This window comes from Stegostoma tigrinum, chromosome 21 (genome assembly GCF_030684315.1).
Source record: "Stegostoma tigrinum isolate sSteTig4 chromosome 21, sSteTig4.hap1, whole genome shotgun sequence".
Taxonomy (NCBI): Eukaryota; Metazoa; Chordata; class Chondrichthyes; order Orectolobiformes; family Stegostomatidae; genus Stegostoma; species Stegostoma tigrinum.
Window position 1 is genome coordinate 45170633 of NC_081374.1, and position 19570 is coordinate 45190202.

The window sequence follows — 19570 nt, forward strand, 5'->3', positions numbered from 1 at the left end:
GTCTCCTGGCCTGGCTGGGTATGGCCAGCTGTGAGTCAGATCTGAGGTCAAACCCCTACTAGCACTGGACCTATCGGAGCCTGAGGTCACAGCCCTTAGCCACAAGAAAGCTTTAGAACCCCTACTCAACAATATCCAGGCTGCACAGAGGCAGAAGCTGTCAAAATAGTGAAAAGTAAGCAGCAGAGGAAGGCATATTTTGATGGGAAAGTGAATGCAGTAGAATATGAAGGCGGGTCATGCAGGTATTCAGCTCCCCATCTGGTATGGATAAAGCAGCCCCATCAATGTATAACATTATATTACACTCCAGTAAGACCAGATGGTTTCATGCGAATAAATGAAAGGTAAGTGGAGCCCAGAGCAAAAGCCAGCTGTTTTTAGATGGATTGGAGGAAACAGATCCTGATCCTAATGCTGTGGCTCCTGCTGATCTACTGTCTGCCCAATCACTGATCCGGTCTCCAATCCTGACCCAGAGACTGCCCAATCACTGATCCTTTCTGCAATCCTGACCTAGTGACTCCCCAGTGACTGATCCTGTTTCTAATCCTGATCTGGTGTCCGCCCAACCACTGATCCTGTCTCCAATCCTGATCCAGTATCTGCTCCAATCATTGATCCTGATCCACTGTGAGACCCAAACATTTCCTGGCCCTGACACAGTGCAGTTTCATTCATTATTTATTTGATTTGATTTATTATTGTCACACATATTAAGATACAGTGAAAAGTATTGTCTTGTGTGCTATTTAGTCAAATTATACCTTACTTAAGTAGCTCTGGGTAATAGAACAGAATGCAGAATACAGTGGTGCAACTAGAGAGAAGGAGCAGAGAGAGAAGCCAACTTTAATATTTGAGAGGTCCATTGAAAAGTCTGATAACAGTCGGGAAGAAGCTGTTCTTGAATCTGTTGGGACATGTTTTCAAGCTTTTATAACTTCTGCCCAACAGAAGAGGGTGGAAGTAAATATAACTAGGGTGGGAAGAGTCTTTGATTATGTTGGTCACTTTCCCAAGGCAGCAGGAGGTATAGATAGAGCCAATGGATGGAAGACTGGTTTGTGTGATGGACTGGTCTGGGCTGCATTCATGACTCTGTAATTTCAGGCTTGGGCAGAGTGGATGTCATACCAAGCTGTGATGCATCCAGATAGAATGCTTTCTGTAGTGCATCTATAAAAATTGGTAAGACTCACTGTGGACAAATTGAATTTCCTTAGCCTTCCGAGGAAGTAGAGACATTGGTATGTTTTCTTGACTGTAGCATCGCTGTGCATGGACCAGGACAGACTGTTGGTGATATTTACTCTCAAGGACCTGATAACTCTTGACCACCTTCACCTCAGCACCATTGATACAGACAGGAGCATGTCCTCCACTCCGCTTCCAGAAATGGATGACCAGCTCCTTCATTTTGCTAACATTGAGGGAGAGATTGTTGTCTTCACACCACGCCATCTTCTTCTGTCTCACCGTTGTTTGAGGTCTGACCCACTACGTGGTAGTGTCATCAGTAAGTCTGTAAATGGAGTTACAGCAGAATTTGGTCACACAGCTGTGACTATGTAAGGGGCTAAGTAGGTTCCCTTGTGGGATAACAGTGTTGAGGATTATGGTAGAGGAGGTGTTATCGCCAATTCTTACTGATTGCGGTCTATGGATCAGGAAGTCAAGGATCCAGTTGCAGACTGCAGGAGCAGACTCCTAGGCCTCAGAGTCTGGAAATGAGTTTTGTTTGGAAATGTGACATTGAAGACGAAGCTGTTGTCAATAAGTAGGAGTCTGTCACCGATCCTGATCTGGTGCCAGACCCAGTCGCTGATCCACGTCCTGATCCTGAACAGTTCTTTCTGATGTACCGACCTCAGTACGAAGCAGCTTCACTGGAGCGTAAACACAGCTCATTCTGAAACAATGTAACCCATTAGCTCCTGGCCAGACACTGATCCGTGTCTGTCTTGTTTCGATGGGAAGTTGATTGCCCAAGGCCTGGCTGTATAAATTCCAGTTCTGAGGTTTGCACATTGCAGATTCCAGCTAGGTTTAAACTTGGCTTCCACACTCGAGTTACTTTCGATCTGTGCCCTATGAAAAATATATCAACATTTCTATAACAACCCTGGGTTAAGGGTCACTTGACCACACCCAGATCTTTACTGATGGCTGTATATATCCCCAACTGGGTCAGCACCAATCCCTGCTCCAGTTCAACTCACAATCCACATCCCAGAAGCCCCCATTAAGCATGCCCCAACCAGATACCTGACTGTGGCCAGTCCCCTGGACTGGTGTAGCTGGCGAGACAAGACGTGGCATGGCATGAACACTGTGAGCATGCAGGTCGTTGCTAAGTGAGCAAGCACTGAGACAGCAAGTGTCTCTGAGGGTGCACCCTGGTCTAAGCCAGGAGCTCCAGCAAGCGTAAGGTCAGCCTTGAGTTTGTGGAATAGTACGTTTTGGGGCTGAATGGGTTACTCCTGCTCCTGATCCATATGTTCACATGTAAACATTCTAATGGCCAAGTACAAGTGTGAACCATCCAGGATGACTTGAGAGCTGAGAACTTCAAGACTGAAGGTTGGGTTGAGCATCACCAACAGCAGGATAGACTTGAGGACAGTTCCTAGTGGGGACAGTATGATGCTTCAGTCTGCAACCATTACAAGCATAGATCCATTTCAGTTTCTGTGAATGGAAATATGCTATATGGATATTCAAGCTTGTCCATCAATAAGGCTGATGAGAAGAGGATTACAAGTTTTCAAATGAAACTCAAGTTAAAGGGGCTTGGAATCAGCTGGCCAGAGCAAAGAGCCTGCAAATGTGTCTGCAGGAAAGTCAGAATCTGAACGTCTGAAGTGAAGTAGCAAAAATTGAGAAAGTATAACAAAAGCGCAAGGGAGAGTGAGAGTCTGTATTGATGTTAACAGAAGGTGAAACATTGAGAAGTACTCAACGGGTGAACAGTTCATGCAGGGAGGAATGACAGTGCCACCCAGAATTGAAGGGAGAGAGAGTTTCCCCGTGGGCAATGGTAACTGTGGATAGACTGAAAACTTGCCACAACAGATAGCTGGCAGAGCCCTTGGAGACACAAGGTTTGACAGGAGTAGGGGCCTCACCACGGCACCTGTGGGAAAAGCAAATACTCCTCATAAAGGTCAAAACACGTGCCTCCTAGCTGTTTCTCCACTAGTGCATGCTGATCTGCAAATTTGTCAGTTAAATGCTTGCAATGTCAGCATTACCTGCTGCCTTATTGGGTTTTCTTTTATTTATTTGCATTTGCTGTACCTTGTAGGCATGGGCATACAAGGGCAAGCTCAGCAATTTTACTGAGCCAGACACTCAGCTCTTATTCCGCTAAACCGCCTAAACTTTTCTCTTTGTATTTTGCTTTCTTGAGAACAGTATTGTTATTGGCAAGAATTTTGTATGCATTTATTTCAGACACAGAGCCTTAATCTTATGCAATTCACAAGAACTAATGACTACCTCTGAGGTGAGACCTGTCTTAACAATGGGGCTAAAAAGAAGGTGCTTGCAAGAAAGATATGTGAAGCTTTTAGATGTTAGCGAGGAATATTTTGTTTAGCCCAGGTGCTGCACATTCAGAAGCATTTCAAGGCAAGCCTGGAACCCAGTCCGTCACAGATTTGCCACAGTAGCGTCGTTGAGGGATATTCGTTATGTGGAGAGGTTCAAGAATTAATTTCTTTAAACTAGGGTGGGTTAAAATTTCAAAGGATTTTGGAAGCGTCAGTAAGAAGAAATATTTGCAGATACAGGATCATGTTAATTATCAAAAATAAAAGATGATGTGGGAAATACAGCACTTAGTTGCAATGATCACATTTAATCAATGGTATAAGAGTGGTGGCCTCAAACTTAATTGTATCTTTCAGAATGGAATTAAATAAATACTTAAAAATGGAAATATTGCAGGGCTATGGGTAAATAGCATGGAGTGAGGTGAACTGGGCTTTCAATGAGCTAGTACAGGCAGGATGGACCATAAGCCTCCGTTTGTTTCTCTGATGAATTGGTGCAATCTGAAGGAGTGTTGAAGTGAGCATGTTTTGAATTCTGATCCCTTCGGCTGAAACTGACCTGCAGTTCCATATCCATGTTCAACATCTTGAGCCACTAATCCAGTGTCTCCACCTTTTCCCAAATATTGAGGTTTGAAACTTGTCATGAGTTCTCAGTGTGAACTGTGAGAATGCAGCGGGTGAAAGCTGGAGTACAGGTGTTCTAACCCAGACAGATCTCTGCAGTAGCCATTGCCACCTCTGAACTCTGCACCCCAAAATGTAAACCGCCCTCCTGTTTGGGAAGCCCTGCCCTAACTATTCTGTCTCTTCCTCCTTCTGAATCAGAAGAACAGAAGTTACTGGGCCAGCATTGACAATAGTTTATCGAAGTCAGCATGGTGAGAATCTGCCCCAGATTCACGTTATCAAACAATTCATGAAGATGAATGCTTCTGATTCATTGCATACTGTCCTATTTTGATCATTAATACCCAGTAACGCAACAGTACAATAATAAATAGGAATAAAGGCAGCAACCTCAGTAAGAGACTTTGAGGTGTGTTTATTATGCTTTCTCAGTCTTTATTTAGTGTATTAAAGTCAATCCTCAAACCGTAAAATCTTTCCTTATTATCTTGAGATGGAGTGTGTTGGTAACTGTTCAAACACAACAAGATATCAATAGGAATCTGTCTCATTGTTATTCTTGTATTGTACTTGCCTCTGTCCAATAGTTATAGAATGTTATAGTCTGAAAATGTGTAATTGTAACAATGGATAAAGGAAACAATTGCAGATGAGATTAAAGATACAGAACATTTCTCAGAGCACTAGGACTTGGGTCAGGCGGTATCATGATGATCAGTTCTGGAGTCACTTCTTTTCCATGTAAATTTTAATAATTTGAATAGAGGTCAAGACAGAATGATGTTAAAATTTGCGTGATACCAAAATACAAACTGAGCTAATTTAGAAAAATCCAGAAAACTGTAAAGGAACATGAATAAATGGGGAACAGTTGAATGAATGGCAAATTGAATTCAATGTCATTATATGTGAAAAGATTGAGTTTCAAGCGGAAGGTCATAAGAGGGACATGGGAGAGGCAAATAATAACAACACCACTCCTCTCAGAGAGTTGTGTGTCTTTGGAATGGTCTCAGAAGGTAATGAAAGGAGGGCCATTGAATATTGGTAAGGCAGAGATAACATCTGATTAGACAAGGGAAATGAAGACAGATGAGAATATAAAGATGAGAAATTGAAGCAAACAGATTCACCATGATCTTACTGAATAATTGACTGGCTCAAGGGGCCAAATGGTCTACTTATGCTGTCAACTTGAACGTTTGTATGAATACGTAGCTCAAGTCCTGCTTCTTAAGGTGATTGTCTGGCTTCACAAAAACAAGGCGTTATTGATAATAACTCTTGTACCTCATATCCTTGATTGGCATCACATCTACAAGCATCCACTCATTCCACCATAGCGCTCAATACCAGCAGTGTGTACTATTGACAAGATGCACTGTAGAACTTCACCAAAGATCCTCAGACAGCACCTTCCACACCCACGACCACATCCATCTAGAAGGACAAGGGCAGCAGATGCATGGGAACACCACCATCTCCAAGTTACCCTCCAAGTCACTCACCATCCTGACTTGGAAATATATTGCCGTCTTTTCACTGTCGCTGGGTCAAAAACCCGGAATACTCCCTAACTGGTTTGTGGGTTTACCTACGACACATGGACTGCAGTGGTTCAAGAAGGAAGTTCATCAGCACCTTCTCATGAGCAACTGGGGTCAGGCAGTCAATGTTGGCCCAGCCAGCGACACCCACATCCCATGAGTAAATAAAGAAAAGATTATGCTTCAAAATTCCTCAGTTGGATAAAACATTTGAATTCTACACTCACGAAATAAAGCTAAAAAAGACAAGTTTGCTGTTTCTTTTGAAATGTCAAATTTTCAAATTATAGTCGTGGATGGAATGGTTTTTCAAAGAGAGTTCTAACTGTTCATCAAAAGCTGTGACAGCCAACTTCAGCATCGTAAGATAGAACTAGAAAAACTTCTGTGAAGAAGTCAGCACTAACTAAAGCATGTTCTGCAGATCAAGCAACAGGTTTGTGGGCAGGAAGTGTGGCTCTCTATCAGAATCAATGAAATATAGCCCTTAGCCAATCGTGTATTAACTGTTATGGAAACATCATTGGGCTGCAGAGAGTAAAGCTTTGCATTCAACTGCAACTTAATGAATATTGGAGAAATTTCCGGACACATTGGAGTATGAGCGCTGTGATGTTATAAATACATGTTGTTGTGAACCTCATCAATTCTTTTCAGCTTTGACCATCTGTTCCGTACTGGAGGCTGTTTCTCCCCCAGCATGGCAGTTCCATATTTAACATTCACATTGTGTACAACATCAACAATCCTGAGGAGAAATTAAAGTTTTACAACACCTGGGTGGCAAGATATGAGAAGGGGATCTTGTCCTTTAAATCTCTCTCTCTCTCTCTCTTCATTTTTAATTCTCTGCTCCTGGAATCATTTTCAGTTTGAATGCCCTGTGCTCCAGATATTCATTTCATTTCCTTACAATTCGTAGAATACAAGCTATCACAAGCAGGCCAACTATGACAACTGCAAGACATATATTGCAGTTACAGATATTTCCAAACAGCTTGTTCAGAGACATTATTAATCCTTCTCTGGAACAGATGGGACTTGAACCCAGGCCTACTGGCTCAGAGATAGGGGCACCATCACCATGCCTCAAGGACCCTGGATTGATGCTGCTTGTTTATATGGGAAGGGAAGGTTGTAAACATTAACTTGGTGGTTAGCTCCCCTTGTAGGAAGAAAGGAAAAGGGAGATAGACAAGTCATGACATAGCAATAGGAGAGAAAGCCAATAAGCTAAAGCTCATGTTACACTCATCTGCTGCTCCTTGACCAAATGGCCCATCTCCTCAAGGTCCCACTGTACTCTGAAGTAACCTTCTTCACTGCCCACTACACCACGAATGTTGGTGTAATCTGCAAACTTACTAACTGTACCTCCTATGTTCACATCAAAATCATTTATATAAATGACAAACAATAGTGGACCCAGCACCAATCCGAAAACAATCTTCCACCACCACCCTCTGTCTCTGAGCTTCAAACCAATTTTGTGTCCAAGTGGCTACCTTTCCCAGGATTCCATGGTGATATAACCATACTAAACCAGTCTCTCAAGCAGAACCTTGTTGAATGCTTTGCTGCAGTCCATATGGACAGCATCTACCATTTTGCCTTCATCAGCCTTCTTTGTCACTTCTTCAAAAAACTCAGTTAAGTTAGTGAGACATGATTTCCAAGTTGACTATCACTAATCAGTCCTTGCCTTTCCAAATACATGTAAATCCTGTCCCTCAGGATTCCCTCCAACAACATGTCCAACACCGATGTTAGGCTTACCAATCTATAGTCGCCTGGCTTCTCCTTACCACCTTTCTTAAACAGTGGCACCACATTAGCCAACCTCCAGTCTTCCAGCACTTCACCTGTGGCTATCAGTGATACAGATATCTCAGTGAGGGGCCCAGCAATCACTTCCCTAGAGATCCCACAGAGCTCTAGGGTACACCTGATCAGATCCCAGGGATTTATCACCTTTACACATTTAAAGATGTCCAGCACCTCCTCTGTAATATGTTCACTGTTTCATTAGTTATTTCTCCAAGTTCTGTAACTTCCAAACTTTTCTCCACAGTACATATTCAAATGAAATAATTGTTTAGTATCTCACCCATCTCCTGTCGTTCTACTCATAGGCGGCCTTGTGTTCTTTCAAGGGCCCTATTCTCTCCCAAGTTACCCTTTTGTCCTTAATGTATTTGTAGAATCTCTTTGAATTCTCCCTAACCCTATTTGCTAATGTTATTTACTGTCCCCTTTTTGCCCTCCTGATTTTATTCTTGAGAACACTCTTCGTGCCCTAATACCCATATAGGGATTCACGCGATCCCTGTTGTCTATACCCGACATACACTTCCTTTTCCTTGAGCAGAGCCTCAATTTCTCTAGTTATTCAGTGTACCATACCTCTACCAGGCTTGTGCTTTCCATTAGCAGGAACATACTGTCTCTGGGCTCTCCTTATCTCACTTTCCAACAGCCCTGCGAATATCTGTGAATTGCTTCTCGCAATCAATTTTTGAAAGCGCTTGCCAAATACCATTAAACTAAAGAATGCACTGTAATTATGTTGAAACGTTTGAGGGTGTGGGAATTGAGAAATAGTTGTTGTATAAGACCAATCCTCTTGGTGAACTGTTATAACTTCAAATATGTTGGAAAGATGCCAGATGACAAGAGACTGCATTTATAAGAAAGGAGATCAACAGTTTTTAAGATCTTTTTCCAATGATTATTGCTTGTTTTGTCATGACCAAGGTATTACAGGTTTTGAGTGAATTGACAGTTTTCAGTACTGCTCCTTGTTTGGCAGGAGTTAAAAACAGTAGGCAGGATCTTCCCTGGCTCTGGCCGATGCAAACAAGAAATGTTTGAAAAGCAATGAGATGTCCAGTGAGTTCCCTCTTGATGTCAAAACCAAAAAGTTGCACTTTCCAACCCAGTGCTAGACATTGAGATGAGATTCTTGGTAGTGAACAATGAGAGGCTTGTTAACATGAACTGTCACTTATTACCACCCTCATTATTAACTGAGTCACGCCAGTCAGGAGTCTGATCTGTCATCATAGAACCCCTACAGTGTGGAAGCAAGCCATTCAGCCCTCTGACTCCACACCAACCCTCCGAAGATTATCCCACCCAGACCCACTCGATCCCTGGGACCCCACATTTCCCATGGCAAACCCAGCTAACCTACACATCACAGTACAGTATGGGCAATCTTGGCAAGGCCAATCCACCTAACCCACACAAATTTGGACAGTGGGAGGAAACCGGAGGATCCAGAGGGAACCCACACCAAGAAGTGGGGAATGTGCAAACTCCACGTAGACTGTGGCCCAAGGGTGGAACTGAGGGTGAGACTGAGGCATCGTGCTGCACCCTCAGTCCTATTCTCCCACTCATTGCAGGAGTAGTCTTCTTTTAGGATATCCCATGATCCCTCTTTGGAGCATCATCTTTGAAGCCAAGTCAGACGCTGGCAGTCCAGAAATGTCCTTCATTGTACTGGGAGAGGAGCTACAAACCATGGTCTCTCAGGCCACAGCTAGCACTTCCCTGCATATTTGCAATTCAGTGGCTTCACAAGATGGTGGCAGAGTGGGTGGGCTCAGCATGGGGCACATCCACTCCAATGAGCTTCCTTCCTCTTGTTTCTTCTTTTTTTCTCTTTGGCTCTTTTCCTTTTCTTTATTTTTCTTCTTTCCTTTCCTTTTGAGTCCGATGGGTGAGGGAGGAAGCCTCTAGCAGCAGCAGCAACAACACTAGGATTAGCCAAACATGACTCCAACCCAGCCCCGGGTCTCCCAGCAACTAAGCAGGTCCTAGCTATTGCTCCCAGCCCAGACCTGCAGGCAAGGCTGAGGCTTCGGGTCCGCAGGTGGGCCCAGGAGCCTGAAGGAAGGGAGATAGCGGTCTTGTCCCACTGTGGAGGTCTTTGTCTTTGGCTTTCAGGTCTTCCAGCAGCCCAGCTTGGTGGTCTTGCCCTGGAATGACGGGTCTCCTTCTGGAATGACGGTCTTGTCCTGGATGCGTCTTCAGAGTATTCCACTGTTGCTTAATCAACTTTCCCCGAGCCCAGAAGCTATCATGTGAACTTAATTATAGTGAACTTTGTCTTAACTTTTTTTATTATTATTATGCATTGCGTCTGTCATTGACGCAGGTGCGACTATAGAGGTGACTTATAAAACTTTCCACTGTATTTTTCATTTAAGATTTTTATGTGACCATAAATTTCTATCCTATTCTGATGCTGTCTAAACATCCAGCCACACAGTTTGCCCATCCTTAGCCTCATTTCATTTTATATCCTGTCCAGATCAGTGCCACTCATTCCCCAGTGCCCAGAGTAACCCAGCATCTTAGCACTGTTTAGTGTGGGGCCATCACATACAGGAAGCCTGCAAAAAGTTCAAAACATTCATTTTAAACAGCGCCAACAGAAGCGCACGATAAACAAACAAACAGAAGCTGTGATAATATGGTGTGAAGCTGAGAAGGGTCTCGACCCAAAACATCAATTTTCCTGCTCCTCTGATGCTGCTTGGCCTGGTGTGTTCATCCAGCCTCACACCGTGTTATCTCAGATTCTCCAGCATCAGCAGTTCCTACTATCTCCCAAACAGAAGCTGTGTTCGCTTCTGGAACATACAGGAACTACAACGTTTCAAGCGCCGAAACAGTCGATCTGTCATCTCTGTACCCAGTTCTCATCAACTGGAGCCAGATTTTAATTAAGACCTGTCCAGCTCCAGGGCAACAGACTGTGGGCCTCCCATCTCTCCTGCATATCCCAAGTGGACCTCCAGTTATGGCCTCTTTATGGACAGGCAACTGAGCAGCCCCTAGAGGTTGCTGTTGGTCCTGGGCTTGCTAGTGAATCTGATCCACCCTCATTGCATCACTGCAACAGAATCTCTGCTGTGGCTGGGTCCATCGGTCACAATGACAGTGAACCAGGTGATCAGGTGATCAGAACAGGTTCCAAGGGGCGTGAGCAATTAGCTTTCACAGCAAATTCAAACAACGGATTAGCATGCTCCTTGATACAGTGGCAAATGGAGCACTCCTACACGGGGAGGGGAGGAGGTGGTTCCATGGAACCTTGACATTGGACCTCATTCTGAGGGACATACAGCACCAGCGACGAGGGACCAGTAGGAGATGGGAAATGCTGCATGAGACTGAATCCTTAGCATCCCAGCCAAGCATCGCTCCACTGAAAGGAATCATTACATCTGGTAGGTTGGTGAATTCTAACATTTCAAAAGGGGAGGAAATCAGTTCCACGCCCCTGTGCAGTCTATGAGGGCTTGCATTAGCTTTGTGCTTTGTGGTGCCCAGTCATCTCTTTTAAGGTCACCTGGGATTACAGCTGCTTAAGATGTGAATATCTTCAGCCTTCAAAGAATAGCGTTTGGATTAACAAAGACCAATAGCATGGTCGGGATTGCTAGTGAACAGCATTTACCCCTCCCAGTTGGATACTGCATGCAATTCACATACACCATTCTAAAGCACCTGTTTGAAGCAATTGCCATAAGGGTCACTAACCTCAATCACCTCAGGACATCTCTGCAGGAGTTTCTCAGGCTAGTGTCCTAGGCCCAACCATCTTCAGCTGCTTCATCAATTAACTTATCTTTCTATTTTGTTCGTGAAATGGGCATGTCACTGCCTGGACTGGTATCTATTGCCCATCCTTAACTGCCCTTGAGAAGGTGGTGGTGAGCTGCCTTCTCAAACCTGCTGCAGTCCACATGCTCAAGGTTGACCCATAATTTCTTTAAGGATGGAGTTCCAGGATTTTGACTCAGCAACAGTAAAGGAATGGCAATATATTTCCAAGTCAGGAATGTGAGTGGCTTGAAGGGGAATATTTTGCATGTCGGCCATGATACATACCACAACATGCTGCCATTATCCTTGAAGGTGCCAAGGAAGATGCTTTGGTAAGATGCTGCCATACATCTTTTACATGGTACACCCTGGATGCCAATCAAGTAGACTGCTTTGTCCTGGATGGTGTCAAGCTTCCTGAGCGTTGTTGGAGCAGCACTCATCGATGCAAGTGGGGAATGTTCCATCACACTCCTGTCTTGTACCTTGTGGACGATGGACAGGATTTGGAAAGTCAGAAAATAAGTTGCTTGCTGCAGGACTCCCAGCCTCTGACGTGCTCTTGTAGCCACATTTGGTTGGTCAAGTTCAATTTCTCCAAAATGTTGATAGTGGGAGTTTAATATTTCTGTTATGTGTCAGGGTTGGATTTTCTTGTGTTCAAGATGGCCATTTCCTGGTACTGCGAGTCAAAAATGTTACCCGCCACTTGTCAGCCCAAGCATGGATATTGTCCAAATCTTGTTGCATTTGAACACGGACTGCTTCAATATTTGAGGAGTTGTGAATGTTATTGGACATTGTGAACTCATCAGTGAACATCCCCACCTCTGACCTTATGATGGAGGAAAGGTCGTTGCTGAAGCAGCTGAAGGTGATTGGCCCAAGGACACTACCCTGAGGAATTCCTGCAGAGATGTCCTGGAGCTGATATGACTGACCTCCCACAACCACAACCATCTTCCTATGTGTCAGGTGTGACTCCAAACAATAGAGAGTTTGGCCCTGATCCCCATTCATTCCAGTTTTGCTAGAGCTCCCTGATGCCACACCCAGTCAAATACAGCCTTAATATCAAGGTCTGTCACATTCACCTCCCCTCTGGAATCCAGATCTTTTGTCCATGTTTGAACCAAAGCTGTAATGAAATCAGGAGCTGAGTGGTCCTGGCGGAACCCAAACTGGGCATCACTGAGCAGGCTATTTCTGAGCAGCTGCTGCTTGATAACGCTGTTACTGACACCTTCCATCTCTGGTGGAGTTAGGTATTTGGCTGAGTTTTGCTGGAATATTGTTGGGGTCCATCACCTTTGCAGGGTCCGATGCCTCCAACTGTTTCTTGACATCACAAGGGGTGAATCGAATTGGCTGAAGACTGGTATCTAAAAAGCTGGGGACCATAAGAGGAGGCTGAGATGGATCATCCCCTTACCACTTCTTACTAAAGATTACTGCAATGCTTCAGCCTTATCTTTTGCACTGATCTTCCACCGTTGGGGATGGGGATATTTGTGGAGCCTCCTCCTGGAGTGAGTTTTAATTTTCCACCACCATTCACGACTGGATGTGGCAGGACTGCAGAGCTTAAATCTGATCCGTTGGTTGTGAGATTGCTTAGCTTTGTCTATCACTCACTACTTATGCTGTTTGGCATGCAAATAGTCCTGTTTGGTAACTTCACAAGGCTGGCACCTCATTTTCAGGCATATCTGATGCTGGTCCTGATTTCCCGTCTTCCTCTCTCCATTGATCCCCTGGCTTGGTGGTCATGGTTGAGTCGGGGATACGCCAGACCATGATTTTGCAGATTGTGTTGGAGTACAATTCTGCTGCTGTTGACAACTCACAGTCGTTCATGAATGCCCAGTCTTGAGTGGCTAGATCTGTTCAAAGCCTGTCCCGTTTAGCAAACAACATGATGGTGGGTGTTCTCAATGTGAACATGGGATGAAAGCAGATTGTTTGTAAGGGAGTGTAATCTGCTTTAGTAATCTGCTTTCGTCAGTCTCTCCCACCCCCCAGGATGCCCCAGCTCCACGTCCTCCCAACCCACACTTCCTCACCCCCACCCCACCCTCACCTTCTCCCACCAGCACTTCCTTAACTCATCCCATTAAATGAAAATGCTTAACCTTAATTCAGCAAAGTGAACCAAGTATGACACTCCCCGTATGAAATCAATGAAACTATTTTTGTGATAGTTCCTGATTCATATAGGTGTAGTGATTGTAATGATGTCAACCAAGTGAACCTCGTAGAATATGAATTCGCTGACTGGGGCTGTTGGCCTGGCCTAACCAGGGAGCCCTCACTGACAAGAGTGGTTACTGTGTCTCACACCTACACAGACACACACAAAAAAAACAAAGAGATTAGCAAAGGCTACCTCCTCATTTATTTTTTATTTGTTAATTTTCCATGCAGCCGAAGAAGCTTGACGTATTCGACGAGTTGTGAATGGTGCTGAACATTGTGCAAGCATCAGATAACATCCCTGTTACTGACCTTATGATGGAGGGAAGGTCATTGATGAGGCAGCTGAATTGCCTTATAATGGCTTTCAACAGCAAACATTTAATTTAAATGCATAATTATTTCTAAGAACATGCAGAGGAATCATAATCCCAATTCAAAGAATTCATACCACTTGGAGAAAGGTCTTCTGATACTGTAGGTGGCATCCTGCCCACAAGCCAAGAGCTTGAGTCTCAAGTCCCATTCCAGGACTTGATAAAATGAAAGTTTATTTATAGTATAGCCAGCAGATTGTGTATCAACTTCTAAGTCCTTCTAATATCCACCAATGGCAGGCAGTACGATCTTCCTGGTCAGCCATTTATTTGAAAGAAATTGGTGCCTGTACCATTACCGGCCATAGCTCTAGACCACAACATGTACATGATGGTATATGTTACCATAGCATCTACATCCTAAGAACAAATTTAAAAAGTTGACTTCTTGGGCAAGCCCATTGGTCCAATTGTAGATCAGATAGGTTTCAAAAACACAGGGCTCTATTTCCATTCTGGTTGGGGTAGATGCAGGGCCTACCATCCTGTAGTGGTCACTGTAGAGATTATGGTGCAGGGCTTTTATTTACCTCTATGCTGAGAATTCAAGAAAGGGAATCATCTGGGGTTGTTAATCCAACCGAGAAATAGCAGGCACCATATTGTGAGAATGAGTAGTTGAGAAGTTAGTCACCAGCTCCCATTGTGTAATGAAACCTTCGGCCTTTTGTCAATAAACAAAGTATCAGAAGTGATTTGTTTTATCAATCCAGGCTCAATTTTCAAAGATTTCGGGGGCAAGTTGTTCAAATGGCCTGGAAACTTGAAAGTTATGGCACTTTTGATGAGTGTTTTTGGTAATTGCTCTGATGTGTATGGGTGTTTGCGTATCTAAAATGCACACAATAGAAATGTACTCTGTCCTGGCAAAATAATAAGTAGCAGGTTCTGTAGAGGGGACTTGCAATTTTCAGGCACTTCGATTATCTTCATCATGTTGGGAATTTCCACTGTGAAAATCAAGGTCCTTGTCTCAGAGACTCATTACTTGTAACTCTTCCATCACTCTGATTATTCTCCCTTTTGTTTGTTCTCTTTTCATCTAACCTTCCTTTCCTTCTCTTTTTCTGTTCCTATATCAGTACTGAATTCACCCATTCTAGTCCCCTGTCTCTTAGGCTTCTGTTGTTTATCTTTCTTTCTTTATTCTTTCATGGGGTGTGACTGTCTCTGTCTGGACCAACATGAGCTCCCATCACAAATTACGTCTTTAACTGAGTACTTTGTGCCCCCTTTCAGAGGGCAGTTAAAAGTCAACCACATTGCTACGTAGGCCAGACCAGGTAAGGGCAGCAGATTTCCTTTGCTAAAGAACGCCGAATGAGTTTTTACGATTATGCTTGAGACTCACTTTACATTTCATACTTAACAATTGACTTTAAATTCCACCAGTTATTGAGGTGGGATCTGAACTCATATCATTTGTGTTTCTAGTCCAACCGTATTACAATTATTATTCACCATCTGCCCTGTTTTATTTTCCAATCCTTAAATCTAACTGGGGGTGAAGGAGATCTCCTGTTACTTCCCTTGTTCACTTAGATCCTGCAGTCCTAATTTCGTCACCGTGCTGTTGGCAGGTCACTCTTTCAAAACTTTTCTCAGCTGAAGGTGAAGAGAACAATTCTAACAAATCGTGCATTCCATTAGACATAGTGCTTTGGAAAAACTAGCCCATTGCTAAACACAAATTGAGATGATTCTAACACACTGCCCTGTTCTTCAAACATATCAATATACATCAGATGCAATTACAATGAAATTTAATTGTTTTGCTGAAGAATAATAAATATCAACATCCCTAATTTTCACTATCTAATCTTGTGGCAACACTTCGTCCCAATATCAGACTCTCAAGTTTTTTTTGCTTGCTAACCTTTCCCATCCCTAGAGGGATACATAAACTAAATTAATGGTGAAGAGCTTGGAACAAGTTAATCTGGTATCACTGATAACCTGAAAATAGCAATTTGAATAAATCCTTTGCAATTCTCACAGAGGCTGAATAGGCTGGGGCTATTTTCCCTGCAGTTTTGGAGGTTGAGGTATGGCCTCATAAAAGTTTATAAAATTAGAGGGGCATGGATAGAGTGAATATCCAAGGCCTTTTCCCTGGGGTCGGGGAGTCCAAAACTAGAGGGCATAGATTTGAGGTGAGTGGGGAAAGACTTATAAAGGGCAACTTTTTCATGCAATAACGCAATCTGTACGCCTCTAGTTCTTTTTGATCTACGCATCCTTTGCTTGCTGTGATCTGCCTGCAGCACTCCTAAACAAAGCTTTTCACTGTGTTTTAGTACACATAACAATAAAGTCAATCAAGGGTTGAGAGAAAGAGAAGGAAACATTTGAACTCGTAGGAAGCAGCTTTATCATGCGTGATTCTCAGTAATATGCTAATCTGCATTCACTTTATGCTGAACAGTATCCATTAGGATAATATCAGTTTTCTGATCATATCATATTTTCATGCAGAGGATGGTGCATGTCTGGAATGAGCTGCCAGAGGAAGTGGTGGAGGCTGGTACAATTACAATATTTAAAAGGCATCTGGATAAGAACATGAATAGGAAGGGTTTAGTGGGATATGGGCCAAATGCTGGCAAATGGGACTAGATTAATTTAGAATATCTGGTCGGCATGGATGAATTGGACTGAAACATCTGTTTCTGTGCTGTATGGCTCTACGACTCTATGTCACAATATTCACGTAAATGCATTCTTATTTGGGGTCAAGGAGGGAGGAGCAGTTAAGAATGGGGATGCTGTCAACTCTATCTACATCACAAAGCCTAAGTCACAATGCCAGAAGTAAACCAGACATGCCTCACTGTCACTTTGGTTGGAATCAGCTAACTAAATATAAACCAGCAATCAAACCTGAGACTTCTGGATAACGTTTTTACCAACTGCACCTATGAATGCATTTTGAGCAAGAGACAAGGAGGATTGAGCAGGGTAGTGCAGTGGAATTTGTCTACACAGATTTAGGTAAGGTATTTGAAAAGGTTCCACATGTCATACTGATCACAAAAGCAAAACCCATGGGGTATAGGGGAATGTGGTGAATTGGATCTAAAATTGTTGCAGTGATAGGAAACAAAGGGTAATGGTTGATGGATGATTTAGTGATTGGATTGTGTTTTACAGTGGCGTTCCACAGGCTCCGTTGTGGCTCCTTGCTGTCTGTTATTCATATTAATGATTTTTGACTTAAATGTGGGAGACACAATTGGGAAATGTACAGACAACAGAAAAATTAGCCACATAGTTGACCTTGAAGAGGGTGACTGTTGATTAGAGGACAGTAGTAATGGTTTGATTTAATGGGTTAACAGTGGAAAATGGAAATCAATCCGGAGAAGTGTGAGGTGATACATTTATGGAAGATAAGCAAAGCAAGAGAGTACACAAGACCGAATATTGAGTGAGGTAGGACAAGTGAGAGACCATGGAGTGAATGTTCACAGGTCCCTGGAGGTGCAGGACAAGTAGCTGAGGTGGTAAAGACAGTATATATTATGCTCTCCTTTATTACATGAAGTACAGAATATAAAAGCAGGGGTGTAAAGCTGGAACTATAGAAGAAACTAGTTAGGCTACAGCTGGGGTTTTATGCCTTTTCACCACATTACAGAGGGACTGCACACTAATGAGAGTAGAGAAGAGGTTCCCAAGAATGTCGCCAGGACTGGAAAATTGCAGTTACAAGGAATGGTTAGGATTGTTTTCCTTGGAAAAGAGGAGGTGGAGGAGTGGCATAATTGAGCTGCGTAAAATAATGAAGGCGGAGGCCAATTCCCGGGGGCACAGATGTAAGGTGATGGTAGAATGATTAGAGGGAACAGCAGGAAAATCTCTTTCACCCAGAGGCTAGTGGATATCTGGTATGCATGGTCTAGTTTGCTGAAGGCAGTAACCATTTAAACACATTTAAAACAACCTGGATTGACACCTGAAGCACTGGAACACATAGGCTGTATACGAGCTGGAAGGCAGGATTGCGATGGGTGGCTAGGTTTCTTTCGGTCAACGCAGACACGATGAGCTAAATGGTCTCTTTCTGTGTCTTAACCTTTTTTGATTCCTAATTAGGTATCTGTTTTGATTGTTTCACATAATGTGTCAAACAGACAGGCACTCTTTCCACCTTGTAATTATTTCAGAAAACTGATATTATCCTGATGGATACTGTTCAGCGTAAAGTGAATGCAGATTAGCATATTACTGAGGATCACACATGATAAAGCTGCCTCCTACGAGTTCAAATGTTTCCTTCTCTTTCTCTCAACCCTTGATTGACTTTATTGTTACGTGTACTAAAACACGGTGAAAAGCTTTGTTTAGGAGTGCTGCAGGCAGATCACAGCAAGCGAAGGATGCATAGATCAAAAAGCACTAGAGGCGTACAGATTGCGTTATTTGAGGTTAGAGTGCATTCATCAGCTTAATAACATCCAGGAAGAAGCTTGCCCTGAACCTGCTGGTGCATGTGTTCTGACCTCTGTATCTTTTGCCAAATGGAAAAGGTTATAGGAGCTCATTACTTGGACACAATGGATCTTTGATGATGTTGGCCACCTCTCCATAGCAGTGAGCCAGGTAAATGGAGTCCATGGATGGGAGGTTGGTTTCTGTGATGGTCTGGGCTGTCCACACCACCTTCTGTAGTTTCTTATGTTCCTGGGCAGAGCCGTTGCCATATCAGGCCGTTATGCACCCAGACGCTGTATTTCCTGTAGCAGTTGGTAATGGACCTTACGGGCATGCCAGATTTCCTGAACTGCCTGAGGAAGAAGAGGAGTTGTTGTACCTTCTTGACTGACGCATTTATGTGGAAAGCCCAGGACAGGTCATCGGTTATCGTCACTCTGGGAAACTTGAAGCTCTTCACCTCTCAACCTCAGTTCCATTCATGTAGATGGGGGTGTGTTCTCCTGCTTTCTTTCTGATGTTCAGTTCTTTAGTCTTGCTGACATTGACAGACAGATGGTTTTCATTGCATCACGTCACCAGGCTCTCTATGCCCCTCTGTATTTTGACTCGTCATTGTTAGATATCCATCCCACTACAAGAGTGCTGTCAGCAAACCTGTAGATGGCATTCATTCAGAATTTGGCAACAGTCCTGGATGTACAGGGAGTACAGGAGGGGGCTGAGGACACATCCTTGAGGAGCTTCAGTATTGAGTGTTTTGTGATCTACTTTAATACTTTGAGCTACCCATTGAGAGCTTCCGTAATTGATGTAATGTTCTGTTGTCACAATCTGCTGTTTGTATACTGATATCCTACTAAAGCAGATTACACTCCCTTTCTCCAACATCAAGAGGAGAGTACATTTAGTTGGAAAAGGAATTATTGCCAATTTCTACGAAAACGAAATGATTGATCAGTGTTTTGTCATTTTCCAGGAGCTTATCTCTGTTCCTCTGCAAAAGATGAAAGGGGCAGCGATTTCATGCTTACATGGAAGAACTGGACAGCAAAGGGCAGTGGACCAAGGTTATAGGTAGATAGACGGGCTCTTGATTATCAAGTGGATCAAGGGCTTATGGGGAGAAAGCAGAACAATGGAGTTGAGGAACTTATCAGCCATGATTGAATAGCGGAGCAGACTCGGTGGGTTGAATAGCCTAAATTCTGCT